Consider the following 18,782-nt stretch of genomic DNA (forward strand, 5'->3'; position numbering starts at 1 on the left):
CACCAACGATCAAGCAGTTGCAAGTTTTTTTCCAAGCTGCAACTTTTTTTGCTAACGATCATTCGGCTACAGCTTCTTCCCCAACGATCAAGCCTTCTTTTCCAACGATCAAACGGCTGTAACCTCTTTTCCAACGATCATGTGAAGATCCATTTTGGAGGATGACACCTATCATGTGGAACAAAACCTAATTTGATGATTTATGCCCCTTGTGATCATCCTCTATTTTACTGCAGAGCTAGCATTAAAAAGGGTGGAGCATTTTATCGTTACCCTTGGTAAGGTAGTACATATGCGTCTTGCAGCATCACTGTGGCCTCGCCTTTTTTTTTTAAGTTCTTTTTTTAACTTGGACTGAACTTAATGTTTTCTTTATGCTGCCTACGTACTCTTTTAAAGAAATGGATCAAGTCATAACGTAGTTTAGATACAAGAATATATATATATATATATTTCTTTTTTGTTGGGTCGTTCACCTTTTAAACTCATGCGGACCAGGAGTATCATGTAGTTTAGACTCTTACGATAAGGAGTGTTATATTTCAAATGCTCTCATTTCCATCACAACTTCCATATCCTCCAGTTTTATGATTGGTTGAGATGAAGAGCTTTTGTTTTACTTTTAAGGAACCTTCTGTATTTATGAGAAGGGAGAATTTTCTCTTCATACGTGAAGGAACAATGCTGTGAATTTTCTTGTCATCATTCACTTCATCGGATGATTTTGCTTCCACGGTCTTCATTATTCTTTCGTATTGATCGCTTGACACTCCGAGACGATCAAAAACAGATTTTGAAGATTGATTTTTCATTGACGTGGAGATGTTTAGCCTTTGAAAGACTGAAGATCGAGTAGTTGAAGGCTTGATGCGATCGAAGACAGAAGTCATTTGCGCAGTTACTTTGGAGTCGTCAACTTCTTCCACATTTATGTAATACAAACTTGTAAAATTTTCCTTTGTCTTTTTGACATGGAAAATTTTATCCGTAAAAAATCTTTTAAGGTCACTGATATATGAGGTCGAGATGAGCCTTTATTTTCTTTCCCCTCTGATTTAGGCTTCCTTGAATTCTTCTTTCCTTGGTGTTCATGCACTTTGCTAGTGATTTCTTCTGAGCAAAACTTTGTTTTTGTTTCTTCCGACGAGTCGCAATAGCCCAGTCTTCCTCTCCATGATTAACGGATTTGACAACATCTTTAATGATATTTCTTCAAGTCTTCCGTTGAGAGCTAACAGATATAAGCTTCAACATTCGAAATTGGATCAAGTCTATCCCCTTATTGTAGAATAGACTTTGAGGTGTTTGACTGCTTATATTTGTTATTACTGCAGCGTAATTTGATTGAACTATTTTCATTTAAATCCATCTCAATCTTTCCTTCTCGAGCTAAATTTAGGATACGCTATTTTAAGACAAAACACTTTTCCACTGGATGCTAATAACTCGGTGGTACTTGCAATATTTGGGATCATTGCCTTTACCCATTTCTTCTGGTCGTATACACTCTAGAAGTACAATTAATCGTGTTTCCTGTAATTGTTTCAACATATAAGGGATGTCAGAATTAGGAAAAGGATAGACTTTTTCTTGCCTTTCTTTCAAGCTTAGCCGTCTTTTCTCATTTCCTTGTTGCTTCCCAATTCTCTTTCCTTTTATTCTTGAAGACAACTTGGGAGAGATTGTGTTTACACCAAAAGATTCACCTAAAGCTTTCTCAACACTTTTACTTTCTTTCTCTAAGTTCAGCACTAAGAAATCCTTACTTCCTCGATTAGCAATGCTTAGCTCCATATCATGAGCACGAGTTGCCAGCTCTTCAAAGATGCGAGGTTTTATACCTTGAAGGATGTAAAGAAGTTCCCAACACTACAAAAAATACTTCCTTTTATAGCACTAAATTATAGCATTTGATCCTTTAAAGCTATTAAACAGAAGCGGCAAATTGAAAAAAAAATGCGCTCAAAAAAATTGGTGTCCCGCGCATAATGTTACGGAAAAGTTGAGGAGGGTTTACATTACATTAAAAAAAGAAAGTATCCTCTCTCTTTCATTACGCAAACTCCCCTCCCCTATCTCTCTCGTCTAACGCGGCCATACCTCAAACGACGCTCTCGATCTCTTCAGTAGTGAAACTCAGTGGCGATTAAACTCTAACGGCGCACAGCAACGGCATTCGCAAAAGAGTGGCGCAACTCCCTCTTCGGCAGCAGCGGAATGCAACAGCGGCGAAACTCCAGCGTAGGTAACCTCTCCACTTCCTCTTGCGTTCAACCTTTCCATTGGCAACAACCAAAGCTGCAGGCGTTTGCAACGACTTCCCTCTAGCAAAGCAGCATAGTTTCTACTCAACCCCACTAGATCTGATAGCCACGAACGGTGGCAATATGAATGATGCGATAACAAGCCCTATCGGAAAAGCAGCAGGGACTCTCCCATATGGTGATATTCAGCAGCGAACCATATTTGAAAAAGCCCTATCGACATCAGATCTGCGAGGAACAAGATTTGCCATTTATACAAGTAGCGAATATTTTATTTTCGATTATACACTTTCTCCGAAGAAAAAGGATCTTCGTCTCTTTCTTGTTTAATTTCGTCATTTTTTTTGGAAAGAATACAAATTTCTTTCATTTTCCTATCTTGATCTCTTCATTTGTTGTCTAAAGCATAATATATCTTGATATGCTCCTAATTTTCCACAATTTATTGTCCCTCAAATCTTTACATTTTTATGGATTCAGGGAGATATTGGTTGATTGGGTTGAAAACAATTATCTGAAACTTGTGGTTGAAAGTACTCGTAGTTATTTGGGTTTTTTTTTAAATCTTCAAAACCATTACTATTGTCTTTATAGTTTCTCTAACTAAGGCTTGCTTCCATTTCTCCCTCCCTATTTTCTCTTCTTGAATCTTTATTACAGAGGCACAATGAAGATTTAGAGCAGCAAAGAATAGTTCATTTCCTCTCTCTCAAGCGTGCACTTCTTAATTTTATGGCTCTCCTATACAAGAGTAAGGTACCCTTCTTAATCTCTTTTTTTAGTTAAGAACTTATGTCAAATATTGAAAATGCCGTTTGGAGACTATTCCCATGTATTTGCTTGAGTTTGGTAGTGTTATGAAGTGATATTGTTTCAATTTTTAATGCTTGCTGTCCACTTGTTTTAAAGGTTTATATTGAATACAATTAGCTCCTAAAACTTAGGATTGTTCCTGTTGTTTGAGTGAATACATAGTCTCTTTATGTGTTTCTCAATCAATTCACAATTAAAACTATTTTCATTCTAAAGCAAATTCATTTGGTTGTTTGGTTTGAGACTTTAGAGCAATTTGAATTTGAATTTCTTATTAATCGGTGGAGAAGTTCGATGTTCTTTTTTATCTGTTTGTACTATAATTTTTACACAACTAACGCTAAATAAGTTGACTTGAACCTATATAGGATTATGAACTTGCATTGCATTAAGTGAGAGTCATCATTATAATGTTGTTTATAGGTTTGATGTTGATAATAGTTTCATGTTGCAATACCTCTTAGGTATGGACACAGTCTGAATTTCATTTTCTGCATGTGTGGGCATTACCTTTTGGCTTTTCATTTGAGTAGGTAACATGAACTTGAAGTATAGTTGTTGATGTTTAAACTTTATATGATTTTATACAAATTTGTCTTCAATGACACGAAATTTGGAGAGATTGAAACTTCATCAAGATTAAAATGTGAGGTAGCAAACACTTCTCAAATAAGTGAGATTTTATATATGTTATTTATTGAGTCTTTTAGTCATATCAGAAATAACTTCAATTTTATCTTAAACAGAGCTTCTCATGAAATTATTTAAGCAAAAAATTGACTATCTTTGCTAATTTGTGGGGTAACGAAATTCAGCCTAAAACTTTTCGAGTAACCAAATTGTTATATTATCTGTTACTTCACACTTGTTATCTAGTAGTTTTGTTTTAATTTTTCTATTCGTGTATATTATTTTGATTACGTTATGAGTGATGTATCAATTGTTCTTATCTTCTCAAATATGTTAGAGTAACCAAGTTGTGGTTCCATGCCTTAATTACTTGGGCTGTTTGGTTTTGCAATATTGGGTTGTTTGATTAAAGAGTTTAAGGAATTGGTTAGTCGTCCAGTAACAAGTAGTACATAGCATTCGATGAAAGAAAGAGAATAACGAATAAAATAATTTATCATTGAACTCGTTCCATCATATTCTTTTTAGTACTAAACTTATCAAGTGCTTACAATTTGATGAGTTGTCTAGAGCTAGGCTAGAGGTATGGCTTGTTTGGTTTTGCAAAACCAAACTCCTTAAATTTCAACTTTTTTCATCTTAGGGTTGAAGGATATGTATTGGGAGCATACAGTTCAAGGAGATCCTAAAAAGGAGATAGAATAATTACCTTTTCACTTTTCCTTTCATTCTATTTAATTTATTTGTCCTTTCACAATTTGTTTAGCCTAATATTTTGGTCCTTAACTTAGAAGGTGAATGATTAATTTTTGGCCATCCATATATAACACTGTTGAAGCCGAAGAATGAGGAGTCAACAAAGTTGGTGCTGATGACTCTTTGAGGTAACCAATATTACTAGATTTTCTTTTGAACTGAGAACATTGCATGCATAACTTATATTGTATTATAAGAATAGATGTAGAGGCTTGTTGAATTTTGTTTAGCTGCTGAATTTCTGCTTTAGTGACCAAGATTGGCTGTTGAATTTTGTAAGATCCCAAATATACTAAACGAAACTAGATGACTATATTACAATATCAAATGACGTTACAATATCGATAGCCTTTCGAGAGGGCTATCTCTCTCCCAAATAACTTCCCTAAGTTCTTCGCCATAAAATATTTCCAAAAATTCTCTTCCCTCCCTCCCTACTACTATTATTTATAACAAACTCACCCCTAACTAATTACCATAATGCCTCTAACTACAATATTAATTATATTTCCAAATTATCCTTAGGACTCTAACAAATTTCTACTTTAATTCCCCCTCTGTCACCATAACTTCCACCCTTAGAATACCTTGTTCGACTATTCATTTTGGCATCTTCTTAGCACATTTATTGTTAACTTTGCCTTGAGCCACATATTTTTACTTCTAGTTACATGTTTTTTTACCTCGGGTTTATTTATATTGTATACTGATCTTATTAGTTAGTTAATCTTGTGTCTTAGACAAGTAACTACTTGTTTGATTGAGTGAGTTGTCAGGTGGGTCCATATGCAAACTTCCGAAATCAAACCAAAAAAATTTCTAGGAGTTGCAACCTATTCCAGCCATCATGTGCATAATCTTCATTTTTAGAACAACTCGATCATTTTTAGCTTTTTCAATGACTTGTTATATTTCAATTTACTGATTTGGTTTTTTTTTTATTTCTTTGATTTGAGTATAAATCTAAATCTAACAACGGTAGGAAAAGGAATAATTTCACATGCTGTGTGCTTTATGATGTGAAGTGAATCAATTTAATTAACCTCTTATTTTGCTTTTTAAATGAATCATATATGTTAGATGTTTCTAGTTCTCTGAACATTTTGGGAAGCATATATGACAAACTTAACTTATCTACCAAATGATGTTGGGATATTATGCAAGGACTTTAAGTTCATGGAGCATGTTACTTTGAGCAGGGAAATAATTTCTTATCATATCCTCTCTGATGCCACTAAAGTTGTTTGTAGATTAACTTTACACTTGAGTTCCAAAAGTTAGACTTTTAAGAATTAAAAGTTTAGCAAAGGACTGTTTTCTTTTTTGCCTTTTCATTTGATGCTAATTCTTAATTATCAAAAGTTGCTTGATTGAGCAATTATATCTGAGATTATCTTATATCTTTGATGCAAGGCAAACATTTATCATTACTTATATCTCCATAAACATGTTTTTGTTTTTTAATAACAAAAGATGTACACATCCTTATAGACATGATATTCTCCATCAAGATTTTTTTAACGATCTCAACCTTTGATTTTCAAGCCTAGTTACCTGCATAAGTTTTGTCTTCTCCCACATTTCATATTGCATTAGTGATACGCGACAACCCAAGCGTATTGAGCTACTTGAGCCACACGTCACTTGAATCCAATCGTATAGTTGGTTCAACCCGAAAGACCAAGGTTAGAGGGATTACCTTTGCAGTCGTGACCTTGAGCAGACAGATGACTCACTATACTCGATGCCGGAAACACTCCACGAGTTTGATGACCAATCAAACAAGCATGCTCCGAGGGGTTCAAATACGAAGGCTTAAGTTCAACCACATAAAGGGATTCAAGATTTGAAGGGGGTTTGCACATGGTAATGAGAGAAACTCAATTCTATTCCAAAGACAAATTCAAGGTTCTAAGGTTGTGTTACAATGGAGAGGAACAAGCCTATTTATAGACCAAGGCATTCGGCCTTTTAAGGAAAATAACAAAATTAAAAAGAAAATTAAAATTGATAAATCCCTAAAAAGTCTAAAACTTGCCTAAAAGTGAATTTAAATTTGATAAATAAAACAAAGAAATCAAAGATAAAATCCTAAAGCAAATCTCCCCAAATAATCCAAAATAATAAGGAAATATATTCCATAAGTGGGAGGAGTGGGCGGCAAGGAAGGCTGGCGCGCACGGAGGCTGGGCAGACAAGTAGGGCATACGCGCGCGGGGCTGGGCGGCATGCTAGATGTGTGCACGTGGCGCTGGCTGGCACTGGCACGGTGGCATGCGCACGGGCACTGGAAAGGTGCTAGCGCGGGATGCGGGACAGGGGCGCTAACACGGGGTGCTGGTGCAGGGCGCTGGCGCTTGGTGGGCAGTATGGTGTGGGTGATGGGGCGTGGGCGGCATGGTCGCTAGGCAGCAGTGTGCTAGCGGCATGGGTGGCAAGGCGCTGGTGTTGGGCGACATGGCTGGGGCTCCGTTTGAGCGTGTGGCGCGCGCGGGCACGGGCGCTGGTGGCAGCATAAGTGCACGGCCTCTTGGTCATGCATGGCATGTTGGCGCGTGGGAGGAGACGTCTGGCACAAGCGTGGGCGGACAGCAGAGGACACAGGCATGGGCGCTTGTGAGGTTAGCAACACGGCATGCGCGGCAGGGGCGTGTTGTGAGGTTAGCGACATGGCGTGTGCAGCGTGCTGTGAGGTTAGTGACAAGGCGAGCGTGGCACGTCGTGCGCGGGCAGGAGTGCCTGGCGATGCTTGTTTGCGGGTGGCTCCTCGATAGGCTTGTCCTTGAAATGGGGCCACTTGCTTGACTTCTCTTCTTCTCTACGCTTCGTCTTAACCCTGGGGGTTACTTCATTGGCCTTCAAATAGTCAAAATTTGTTGATGTGTCCAATGAAGTCTCCTTCGCTTGTGGGGTCTTTCCTCAAATTCTTCTTCTTTGTTGGTGTAGATGTCATTTTGGAATGTTGTGCCAAATATGATCACATCAATCGGCATTTCGAAACTCACTTAGTGATCTTGCATCAACTTAAAAACTCACTTAACCAAATCATAATGATAAAGTCTTCTTGCATAAAGCCACCAAACTGCAGAAGAGCAAACTGAGGGATGGACCTGGTTGATTAATCTCATGCAATATTTGAGTTGGTTCTTCTTTTAACTTACATCCCTCACAATAAATTTTTCTTCAATATGCATGTTGCATTTGGATCGTGAGTAATGTCCAGCATGGCTGTTATTTATTAACCATGAATATCTTTACTTTATTTCCACCTATAAAATTATATATGATATCAAAATTCATTTTTAATAATATTTCAAGCTGTGAAATGCTGTAGGACATGATAGTTATCCCCGATCTTGTATTCAGTGAATTTGGGGAGGTTTAGATATTTTTTTTGTAGGTTGGAGAATAAGAGTAACTGAGAATAAATGTCACATATAGTTAGCTCGCTAGTCTTGGATTCAACTCGACTAAGTTTGTTATGGTACTGGGATGATTACATATTTTCTATAAATGAAAAATATTGTTGGGATTATTAGAATTATGTTTCTTACCATTATAGTATTTGAGTATTTACAGGATTCACAAAGTTGTGAATGGCTCCCATGACACAACCATTAAGTTTTTGGACCTTAGATATGATAATATGATACATTTAATCCTTAAACCATTAATTTTTGCTTTCATTTTCATATTTCATTTATGTGCTTTGCATGAAAGACAATGACAACTTTAATATACCATAAGAAATTTGTTCGAGTGGGTAGACTCTTCAGGGGAAGATGATGATCAGGGTTTGTTTTTTATTCTCACGTAGTAAAGTGCATGTTGTTAGATTGGATCGGTTCAGAAGAAGTAATTGTTTGGCAGATGGTTTTCTAATGATCGATCAGTACTTATCCATCACATCCTTCTAGGTCTAAATGCAGTACAAGTGTGTATTATATGTCATTTACAATTGACCATTGAACTTCTTGAAATGACATTTAGATATATGTACTTTATTCAGCTTCATATATTTTTACTTGGGACGACTTTGAACTTATATTTTGTACATGTATTAACCTTCTAAGAGTTGTATAAACTTTTTTTTTAAATTATATATTAGTTAATTTGATGTGTGCTTGAAATTTGAAGATTTTATATTATACATACTTTTAAATTTCTAATTCTTTGTAGTGGTGAATATGAAATTAGATTCTTTCATGATTAAATGTGAAAATTATCTCAAAGTGTGGTTCACAATAACATGAGAATTTGTGATACTATTTTAAATATCTTATAAATGTAAACTAAAAATTGAATTGACTAAAAACACTATGAAAACTTTTTTATAGCATTTTTGTAAAGTGAAGAAAACTTTGTTATAACATTTTATAGGTGCTATTAAAGGTTAATAATAGCATAATCATACAAGTTTTAATAGCATTTAGCATAACCGTATAAAAATGCTGTAAAAAAGTCTCCCAGTTTCCATAACGTCAGCTATCACGACGTACGAAAAAATGTTATGCAATATTTATAATAGCGTTTATTAGATGCTATGTAAAACGCTGTGGAATGTCTACCATAGCGTTAAGTTTAAGCTATAAAAACTTATTCATAGCATTTTTTTAAAGCTATAAAAATTTTATTATAATGTTTATGACAACGTTGTAAAAAGATTTTATAACATCGAAATCATGCAATTAAAGGCAGATGTTCTATAACATTTGGCATAGAAAAAAAAACGCTATAGAAAGTCTCGGACTTTCCATAACATCGCCTACCACCACGTCCCAAAAACGCTATGAAGAGTCTATGATAACGTTTTTTTGACGCTATCGTATGTGATATTTGTTGTAGTACAATGCATACCTTGAGTGCATAATTCTACAACGGATAGTTCGGTAAGCATATTCTTGCAATCAAGACTTAAAGCTCTCCTCGGTTTATATAGTCAACAACCAGTTCACCTTTTCGTTGTCTAGTATTAGTGAGCTCCATCATGCTAACTTTTGCGCTCTACTTAATAGCACGAGGGTAAGTGCAAGTGCACACTGTCACAAGTAATAATCTGAAAATATTCCAAGTTCGTCTCCACAGGGACTAGTTTTCTTTTAAAAATGAATTTGTAAACTGCTTGAATGAACAATCAAGTTTGGGATAAAATTTTGGTGAATATGTTGGGAAATACAATTTAAAAACACAAGGATTAAAAAGTCAATCCCTACTAAGATTTAGTTCTAAAAGATGAATTACACCTATCAAGTGTGCCCGTAATTAAGCTCAATTTATGCAAACTGGTTCAATTCCTATTCCATATTGCTTTTGGTTTGTTTAGAAGCTTAGGCTAGTGTTTACATATGTCTATGCAACTCTAGAATCCTAAATAAATCAAATCCCAACTTACGTTTAACGGGTAAGAGAGTTTATGTCTAGAATCTTGTTTTAGTTCTTATTTCTAAGTAACTTCCCGTTTTACCTTGATGAAATTCATTTGACTTTAACCTTTTCAGAATAAAATTCAAACTAATGTGATTTAAACAAGTGGCCAACAAGAAAATCAACTAGAATAATTATATCAATCAAGATAAGCAAAGAGAGCGTAAAACGTCGTGCTCACTGATAGATGTAATTTAAAGTAGATGAATTAAATCATTTGTAGGAGGGTTGAATAAACAATTTAGCTACTCATAGAAATGAAAGAAATGAAAAGACAAGAGAAGATAACAAAAGAATGCATTTTAATTAGAAATGGAAAGAAAGTACAAAATGAAACAAGTTGAATTGCAATAAATAAACAAAAGAAAATTGCAAAAAAATTAATTGAAGAACAAAACTTAAAAACTAAAGTTGATAACAACGTAGAAAGGAAAGAACTAAAGCATGAAAAATGAGATGTCTTGAAGTGATGCTTGGAAGCTCCTTTTATAGGTCATGGAGGTAACAAGATGTTAAGAAATGCATGGGAGGTTGAAACCAAATGAGGTTGTAGAGATTTTAGAAACTAATAACAAATCTTGGACCAATTACTTGGTCAAAAGTTGTTACTCCCGTTTTGACAATCTGGGCATCGAATGTGGCTCAAGCATTGTGAAGCTGGAACTTTCAAAGCAGTTTGGCTGGTGCATTCTTCTAGTAAGTTGGAAATTCTGGTCCTGTGACGTGTCTGACACATTGTGATAATCAATCTTCACTTTTCCTTACAAAATACACATATTTACACCAATTAATCATTATTTACCGATAACTTAATGTCCAAGTCCTTAATCTCAAAATATACACATTTTCCCTAAATTATATACATGAACATACACTTTCCATCATAAATAACTCTCAACTAAGCATGAAAGCATATTCCTTTTAGCCTTTAATCAATGCTTATCACTGACAATTCGCCTTGTACTGTAGGAATTCTCTTTCAAGTTATTCCCAACTCTCAATCATTTCAGGCTTGAGATCGATATACCAATCAATCGCGTTTCCCTTCAACGTTCGAACAAACTGCTTCACCAGTTGATCGCCTCTCGTACCAGCATTCTCACAAGTTTCGACGAAGTGAGCAATATGTTATTTAGGATTACCTTTTCCGTCGAAATGCTGAAACTTAGGCGGTTGATATCCAACAGGCATTCTCAAGTTGTCAATTCTTTTGGAATATGGTTTTGAATACAAGATAGTATTTTGAGAAGATCCACCGTATTGAGCCCTGATTGAGTTTGTTATCATGTCTTGGAGTTGTTGAACAGAGAGTGAAGCGATCGAAGTGGAATGTTGAGAGTGACTTTCTTGAGTGTTGGTCTTTCCTTTGTTGTTATCTTTGACATCTGGGGTCTGACTTGACTCAGTAGCATCAACATTTTGGCTCTCAATCATATTCTTCAGAGAAGCGATTTGAGAATCTTTTTCTTCGATTATCTTCATCAAATTTCTAATTTTTCTCTCTATTTCTGCCATTTTTTCATCATAGTGCTTGCATCAGTCATCACAATAGAGACCGTGTCAAGGTTAGGATCAAATAAAAGGTTATGATTAACAAGAAACTCATCTTCAATAGATGTTTCTAACAGCATCATTACTTTGTTCTCAATAATAGGAGGAGTTTTATTTTCCCGTAGTTGGAGTTCATCAGAGTAACCATGGGTGATATGACCCGTATGAAGGTTACGAATGATAACAGCTGTTGTAGAAGCCCTCTTGAATTCCATTGATTTTCTTGGAAAACTTTAAGTCTTGAGAAAGAGATGAGAGGTAGAGATTATCCCACTGGACGTGCCAATTTGTTTATACGAAATTTCTGGAGAAATTATATTTCGTGGAGTTGAACTTTGATTTTTGTTGTATGTGTTGAATAGTGGATTCAATCTCTAATATTTATCCTCTGGTTCTTTCTCTCGAACTTGATGTGAAGATTGAGATGTTTGTTCTTGAATTTAGATTGAAGTTCTATTATCAGAGAATCTTCAATTTTGTGTGAATTCTCTCAATTATGAAATTCTCAACCTTGAAAATGAATGAGGTCCCCTCTATTTATAACGGTTTCCACAGACTTGGTGGGCATTTTGGCTTGAATAATTTTGGGCCCAACCCAATTTTTTAAATGGATTTAAATTTATTTATTAATCCACCCGGTCTCATGGTAAATTGGGTTTTTGGTCAAGTTTGTGAACCAAATTGATTTCAAGCCCAATTTTCATATGACTCAATTACATATTTTAATTGTCAATTTATCTTTAATTTTAATTTAGGGTTAATTTATAGTTAATCCCTAAATAAAATAGATAATGACGTGGCCGTTTTTGTTTGGCCCAAAATTTATGGTTCTACATATGTCATTACTCACGATTTCCCAGAGGTAAAATGGTCAAAATCAAACTTATAAAAGAGTTTGAAAAATATAAATGGACATTTGTCATTATCAACTACCATTTGACCATTTTTCGAAGAGGAGTGACAAATAGGACACATACTTTAAAGTCTCTAAAATTTAGAGATAACAACATAAATGAGATTCATTTTAGACCCATATTACAAAAGTTTTTAAAAAGTACAGTTTTTATTTTTATAACATTTTTGTCTGGTGTTTCAAGGTTTGAGATTCACAATAGTATTGAGAATAATTGTCTCTCGTCGAGGTTCAAAATATAAACTATATTTCAGAAATGACCTTTCTAGTCATTATTTTCATATTTGGATTTCGAGATTTGATTTTTTTATTCCAGATTTGCCCTTAATTAATACTATTTCATTCAGTGGGATTTGTGTTTTATTTAAATAATTATATTTAATATTTATTCAAAAGTTCACATAATTCGTTTCCAAGATCAAGATTTTTGTGTGGAACATTTATAAGAATCTTCTTCCAACAGGGGAGAATATGTGTAAACGTGGAATTCAATCTGATCGAAGGTGCAGAAGGTGTGTAGGAGGTAGAGATGATATTTTCCATGCATTGTGGCTTTGCAAACAGAGCAAGATCTAAGGGCGGTTTACCCGTTATTATCATACGGATTGGCCAAAATCTATTTCTAATCTTCCTGACTTTTTATGGTGGTGTAAAGATAACTTAGGAAAAACTGATTTTGATTTGTTGTTTACAATGATCTGTGAGTGGTTTGGAGTGCTCGAAATAAGGTGGTTATGTGTGGGCAGTCTGAATACAGTCTACCGAAAGAAGGTGACCAGCTATAGGAGTGGGTTCAATGTTACATAAATCAATTTTATGTGTGTTGTGCAGAGGCAAAAGAGAAAGGGCAAAGGTATATATCTGGGAGGAATCATCGATCTAGCGAAAATCATTGGAATTTGCCAACTGAGTTTCAATTGAAATTAAATTCAGATGCAGCAATTAGAGTAGGGGAGAGACGAATTAGCATGGGAGCAGTGATTAGGGACAAAGATGGTGAAGTTTATCTGACCTTTTTGCAGTGTAAGCGTGGTTCGTTCACTGTTGATGAGGCTGAGGCTATGGCAATCAAAGACAGCTTGAGACTGGTGACTGAGATGGGGTTCACTGACTTGCTCATTAAGACCGATTCCCTTATTGTTTTCTCCCTGGTCATTCAAATAAGGAAGATCGCTATCAATTAGGCTTACTTGTTTATGAAATTAAAACCATAACGACGGCTTTAAGGGGTGTGAGTTTTACCCACGGTCGCAGAAGATGCAATCACGTGGCGCATGCAATGGTGAAGCTCGCGGTAGAAGAGAATGTGGAAGGTGTGTGGCTGGAGGAGTCGCCAGCGAGTTTGGAATGATTTGTGCAAGACGATGTCGTGCATCTGCTTTGTGTTGGGAGTTGATCTTTCTATTACAAGTTTGTTTGTTTTCCCTGTATTTCGTTTCTTTTTCAAAAACAAAATATATATATATAGTCTTCACATATAATATGATATATTCAAATTTTGAAAATTCATTATGGGCCCATCCGATTTATTCCCCATTTTTTCTCGAATCAATAATAATTTCTAAATCATTTCGTTTATAACAAAACTCCTCATATTTTATATTTTCCTACTCGTCGGAAACAACCATTATATATTTCCTTTTTCAGCGTCTTTTTTTCTAGCGGTTTCTTTTTTGGCATTTTTTTAATAGTATGATAAACATATACTCCTCTAAAATATTCTTTATGTATTTTAATTATCTTCTTCCCCACATTTTTTTCCAACATCGCTTTTTTTTTAAGAATATGATAAACATATACTTACTAGATTATATAACAATGACCATTATATAATATATTTTCACTTTAATTTTTTAATATAAATATGCTAAAATATACTCCAACAAAATGTTATTTAATATATATTTTCGTTGTTATATACTAAACTAGAGAGTTATATAATATACGTTTTTTTTTTTTGTCAAACTTTCAATATGATAACATATACCACCAATGTGTTATATAATATATACTTGTATATACATTTTTATAATATATACTGGTATATACATCATTGATCTCCCTCTCCTTTGATCCCGTTCGTCAAAGATCCCTATTCTTGGTTTCAACTTTTCCCGGTTTATCAGAACCTCTTTTTAGATTTATTACCTAAGTAGTGAACAAATTCAATGAACTTATAAATTTTTTTTATATTAAAATAACTAAAGAAAATTCTATTAGTATATTAAAGGGTTTGTGATATATGATCGATAGAAATATATTATTGTTATACTGTGATTGTGTCATCCAGAAAGAGGGAGCCTTCTTATTCATGCCTCTCCCCTCTCTCAACTGTTTCTTTGGCAACAAGCAACAACTCGATGACAACCTCATTGCCATAACCCACATACGGCGGTAACCTGTAGCAGGACGTCTCAACAATAATGGTCATTGACGTCAAGACCACTTGGAATGGCAGCTTACAACAAGACCACCTAGAACGCGGCTGACAGCGATATTGGCGACAGCGACACACGAACAGATCTGGCGACCCACGAACAAATCTGGCCACCCAGTGGCAGTGCGGCTCCCTTTGCAGACAGCGGCATTCTCTGCAAAGATCCTACTACCAGCTTCATGTCGAAGCAGCGATATGGAGGATTTTTAGGGATTTCGAGTTTTCAAATAAATGGTAAAGAAGCAATCGTGTATATTTTAGAGGGATTTGGGGTTTAAAAAACCGAAAATTGAGGCTCTCTGTAATTTTAGGAACTTGATTTTATGATTTTGTCTTTATTTTTTTATTAAATATATATTACAAAGGACCAATTGGTAATTTTCTTATGGTCCCGTGATAAACGGCCAATCTTTAGACAACATTATAAATTCTAAACAATTAAGCTAATTTTGTAATTTTAATTCCGTTATGCGCTAGTTCTATACTTATACATTGTATTAAATTTATAATTGTATCATTCATTAATAAATATTTAAAAAAAAAAATTTTGATAGGAAAAAATTGCGTAACCATTATATTAAAAAGTTACTTCTTTATTTCTTCCGCATTTTCATATTTGTTATATGAGATTTGTAAAAGTAAAATATATATATATATCTTTGGTTGTTTTTTGAAATGTTTACTTCCCTAAATCTTATTGACCTAAATATTTCAAACAACAAAGGAGAGTGCATCTGTCGTGTAACGCCCCGCGTTACTCAGGTTAGCTTGCCCCGAGTTCCGGAAAATTTTATAACAAAATAGATTTTGTTTATTGATTGATTTATTTATTTCATTTTTTTATTATTATTATTTTATTATTTTATTTTATTTGATTCATCAGTGATCTTTATTTAATTTAAGTGTGGCATCTCGGCTAGTGTGTATTGTCACAGAGTTAGTGGTGAGTTAGTAGCGTGTAGTATTTATTAAGTTATGGTTTAGTATGGATTCCGCTATGTGACACTTGCTCTGGGCCATTGGACCAACTACGAAATTATATTATTGGTTTTGTTAACAAGGAGTGATTGGGTAAATGGGCCTTAAAGAAAAGAAACTAGCCCAAGTGAGTTTATGTTGTAAAACAAAAGAAAAAAAGGGGAATTTAAAACAAAACAACCCTAGCCCATCTTGTTCTCCTTCCTCATCTTCTTCCATCCTTCCCTTTCGTTTGAAGCCGCCAGCCCCCCCCCTCTGGATTTCTTTCTCCGACGAAGCAGCACCGACGACGGGACAGCAGCAGGCGCGGGCGTCGGCAGCAGCTGGCGCGAGCGTCAGGCAGCAGCAGAGCAGCGTCGGGCAGCGGCACACGGCGGCAGCGCGCGACGGGCAGCAGCGGCGTGCGACGGGCAGCGGCGGCGCGTGGCGTTGGGCATCGGCAGACGGCGGCAGCGTGCGACGGGCAGCAGCGGCGTGCGGCGGGTAGCGGTGGCGCGTGACGTTCGGGCTGCTGCAGGCGTCATCGATACACGTGAGGCTGTTTTCGCGGCGTCCCTTGTTCGATCCAACGAGCCTAACAACCTCGAATAGCTTAGATCCGTGAAACCCGGTAACTTTTCTTTGACCCACATTTGTTCGAAGTTAGATTTGGATTACCCACATCCAAACGAAATCGATTTGGAATACCCACACCTAAAGCGAAGTTGTTTTGTAGTAACGGACATCAAAACGGAGCCGTTGGAGGTCGTTTTGGGCACTTTTCACTGCTGCAAAAACGTGGACAGCAGTGTTTTGGTGGTGTTCGGCGATTATCTTCATCCGTTCGAAGCCCGATTTACACTACCCACACCTTTGCAAGCTAGATCTAATTTACCCACACCTACACGAAGTCGTTTTGCGGTAATGAGCCCTTTGAACCCTCGTAGAGTCGGTTTTCGAAGGTTGAACAGTACATTTAAATTGCTGTATTTTTCTATTTTTGGTGCTTAGGTGTGAGATCGATGCAAACTTAAAGACGTGGTTGAGTAAGTAGCACAAGGGGGCGAGTGCGTGCGTTATTTAGCGCTAACGGAATGGTTTTGATGCTGTTTTTCTTGCTAAAATAATTTAATTGAGCATGTAGGGATTGTTAGTTTTGATTTGTGAACTTCTAGTGATCTTGTTGCCGTCTTTCTATTATTGAACATTTTTGAGGAAACATGCTCTCTGTTCTTATTGTTGTAGGTGACTAGTAGGTTCTGAATTGTTGTACTTAGAAGTAACTGGCTCATGACGTTTCGCAAATATGATGTAAATGAAATGCTCGCATTATTAAACTGATAATTGAGTTTTATTGTTTTAGTTGTGAGCTGTTGGGTGTATTTTGTTTGTTACGAGGAAAAGCATGCTTGTAAACTGTGCAGTGAATTAGAATGTGGGAAATTTACCTGTAGGTGGTCATGGGAGGGTTAGTAAAGTGGTGAAGGGTGAAGGGTGAAGGGACGGGTTGGTAGTCCGTTAACTATGGGTGTTCTGACCTGAAAATGCATATAAATCGCTTGAAGGTTCAAAGCCTTGAGTAGTGGCCTTGGGAATAAATGACAAGGCCGAACGTCAAATTTCTGTAAACGAGTATTGGGGTCTTGGGGATAAATGTCAAGGACCAATACGCTGGGAAGTCATCGGTACCTTGGGGATAAACGGCAAGGACCGGTGCACAGTTCAGGCCTTGGGAATAAATGGCAAGGCCAAACGTCAAGTTTCTGTAGAGGAGTATTGAGGCCTTGGGAATAAATGACAAGGGTCAATGCGACTCGAAGAGTTAGGCTTGAGGGATTAAAGTAGATTGGTGCTGGCGAAGTAGTGGTGCTAGGCCTTGGGAATAAATGGCAAGGTCGAACATCAAGTACTGTAAAAGGAGGGGGTATGGTGACTTGGGAATAAATGTCAAGAGCCGTCATGCCTCGAGAAGTTAAGCGGGGAGTAACACAGGGGGGTGTAGAGGAAGGTTTAGTACCATGAGACAAGGGCTAGTGAATCATGGGTTGTGGTCTTGGTAGTTCCGACGCATGGTTGTTGTATGTAAATGTCTAGTTATTGTTGCTATCTCTCACTGCTTATTTGATTGCCTTGCTATCGTTTTATTCTTTATGCCGTGACTGTGAGCATGATTTTTGTGTTAGTTAGGAAGTGCTACTTACGGAGTACCTTATATACTCACCCCCCTTTTTACCCTTATATGTTTTCAGGTGCGAACAGAGTCGACCGCGGTGATGACGTGGAGAGGGCTTGACCGAGGAAGGATCACTAGCTTAGTTAGTGAGGATAGAGGGAAGGGTCGTTGGGTACGAGTAGTATTGAGATTTATGTTATTGCTATGTGTGAACCGCGGAGGAAATTTTGTATTCTTTAGAACTACTTTTTTTGTTATGGATGTTGCTGGTAAACGCGTCACTGTCGTCGTTGGAGTTTAGGTGTACGGTTGTTTTATTTATTTATGAATTTTTGCCACTAAGGCGGATATGAGATGTTTCTGTTTTTAAATTGCCTACGAAGGGCGAATTCCTGTCAGTTTGTGGCATTTGTATTTCTGACAGAACGTATGGGAATCGAAGTTTTATTTCATTTAAATTATTTTCCCAGGGAGTTGCTTATCGCGTGTTTAGAGTTAAAGCTAGCCAGGTAAATTATTTAGCGTTGCCTAGGATGATATATATAAAATCTTAGGGCGTTACATGCCGTCACCATAAGTAGTGTAGTCCGCCACCGAATGGTCATTTCTTGTCATAGTGTTGACGCTGTCATCGTTGTTGTAGCTTATCGTTGCATCATGCATCTAGTCACTGTCTTAGTGGTTGATCCAGACTTTTATCTTGGTGGCACAAATCCATTATAAAGTTAACTATAAGATATTGAATCTTTAACGTGAAGTTGGTAATATATATCTATTTTTACCCTAAACTTTCAAAATTAATCGAATTGCATAGACACTTGGATAAGTGTTATAATCTTCACTTTAAACTATAAAAAATATTGC

At 36.3% G+C, this 18,782-nt stretch overlaps 2 long non-coding RNA genes across 3 annotated transcripts; both read left to right on the forward strand.

The window, feature by feature from the left end:
• The first annotated feature begins 1,932 nt into the window (after positions 1-1,932).
• Positions 1,933-8,601, forward strand: LOC148212865 (uncharacterized). 2 transcript variants are annotated; one of them, XR_015789368.1, is made up of 2 exons: positions 1,933-2,523; positions 2,925-8,601. It is a non-coding gene; the product is annotated as an uncharacterized LOC148212865 (long non-coding RNA). The 2 variants fall into 2 exon arrangements; XR_015789369.1 differs by having other exon boundaries at positions 1,933-2,245.
• Positions 8,602-15,935: 7,334 nt separating this feature from the next.
• Positions 15,936-18,379, forward strand: LOC148212866 (uncharacterized). The gene is made up of 4 exons (XR_015789223.1): positions 15,936-16,376; positions 16,482-16,666; positions 16,757-16,791; positions 17,995-18,379. It is a non-coding gene; the product is annotated as an uncharacterized LOC148212866 (long non-coding RNA).
• The last annotated feature ends 403 nt before the right edge of the window (positions 18,380-18,782 follow it).

Source organism: Momordica charantia (assembly GCF_013281855.1).
Source record: "Momordica charantia cultivar OHB3-1 chromosome 2 unlocalized genomic scaffold, Mcharantia_2.0 BLBB01000002.1, whole genome shotgun sequence".
NCBI classification, from domain to species: domain Eukaryota; kingdom Viridiplantae; phylum Streptophyta; class Magnoliopsida; order Cucurbitales; family Cucurbitaceae; genus Momordica; species Momordica charantia.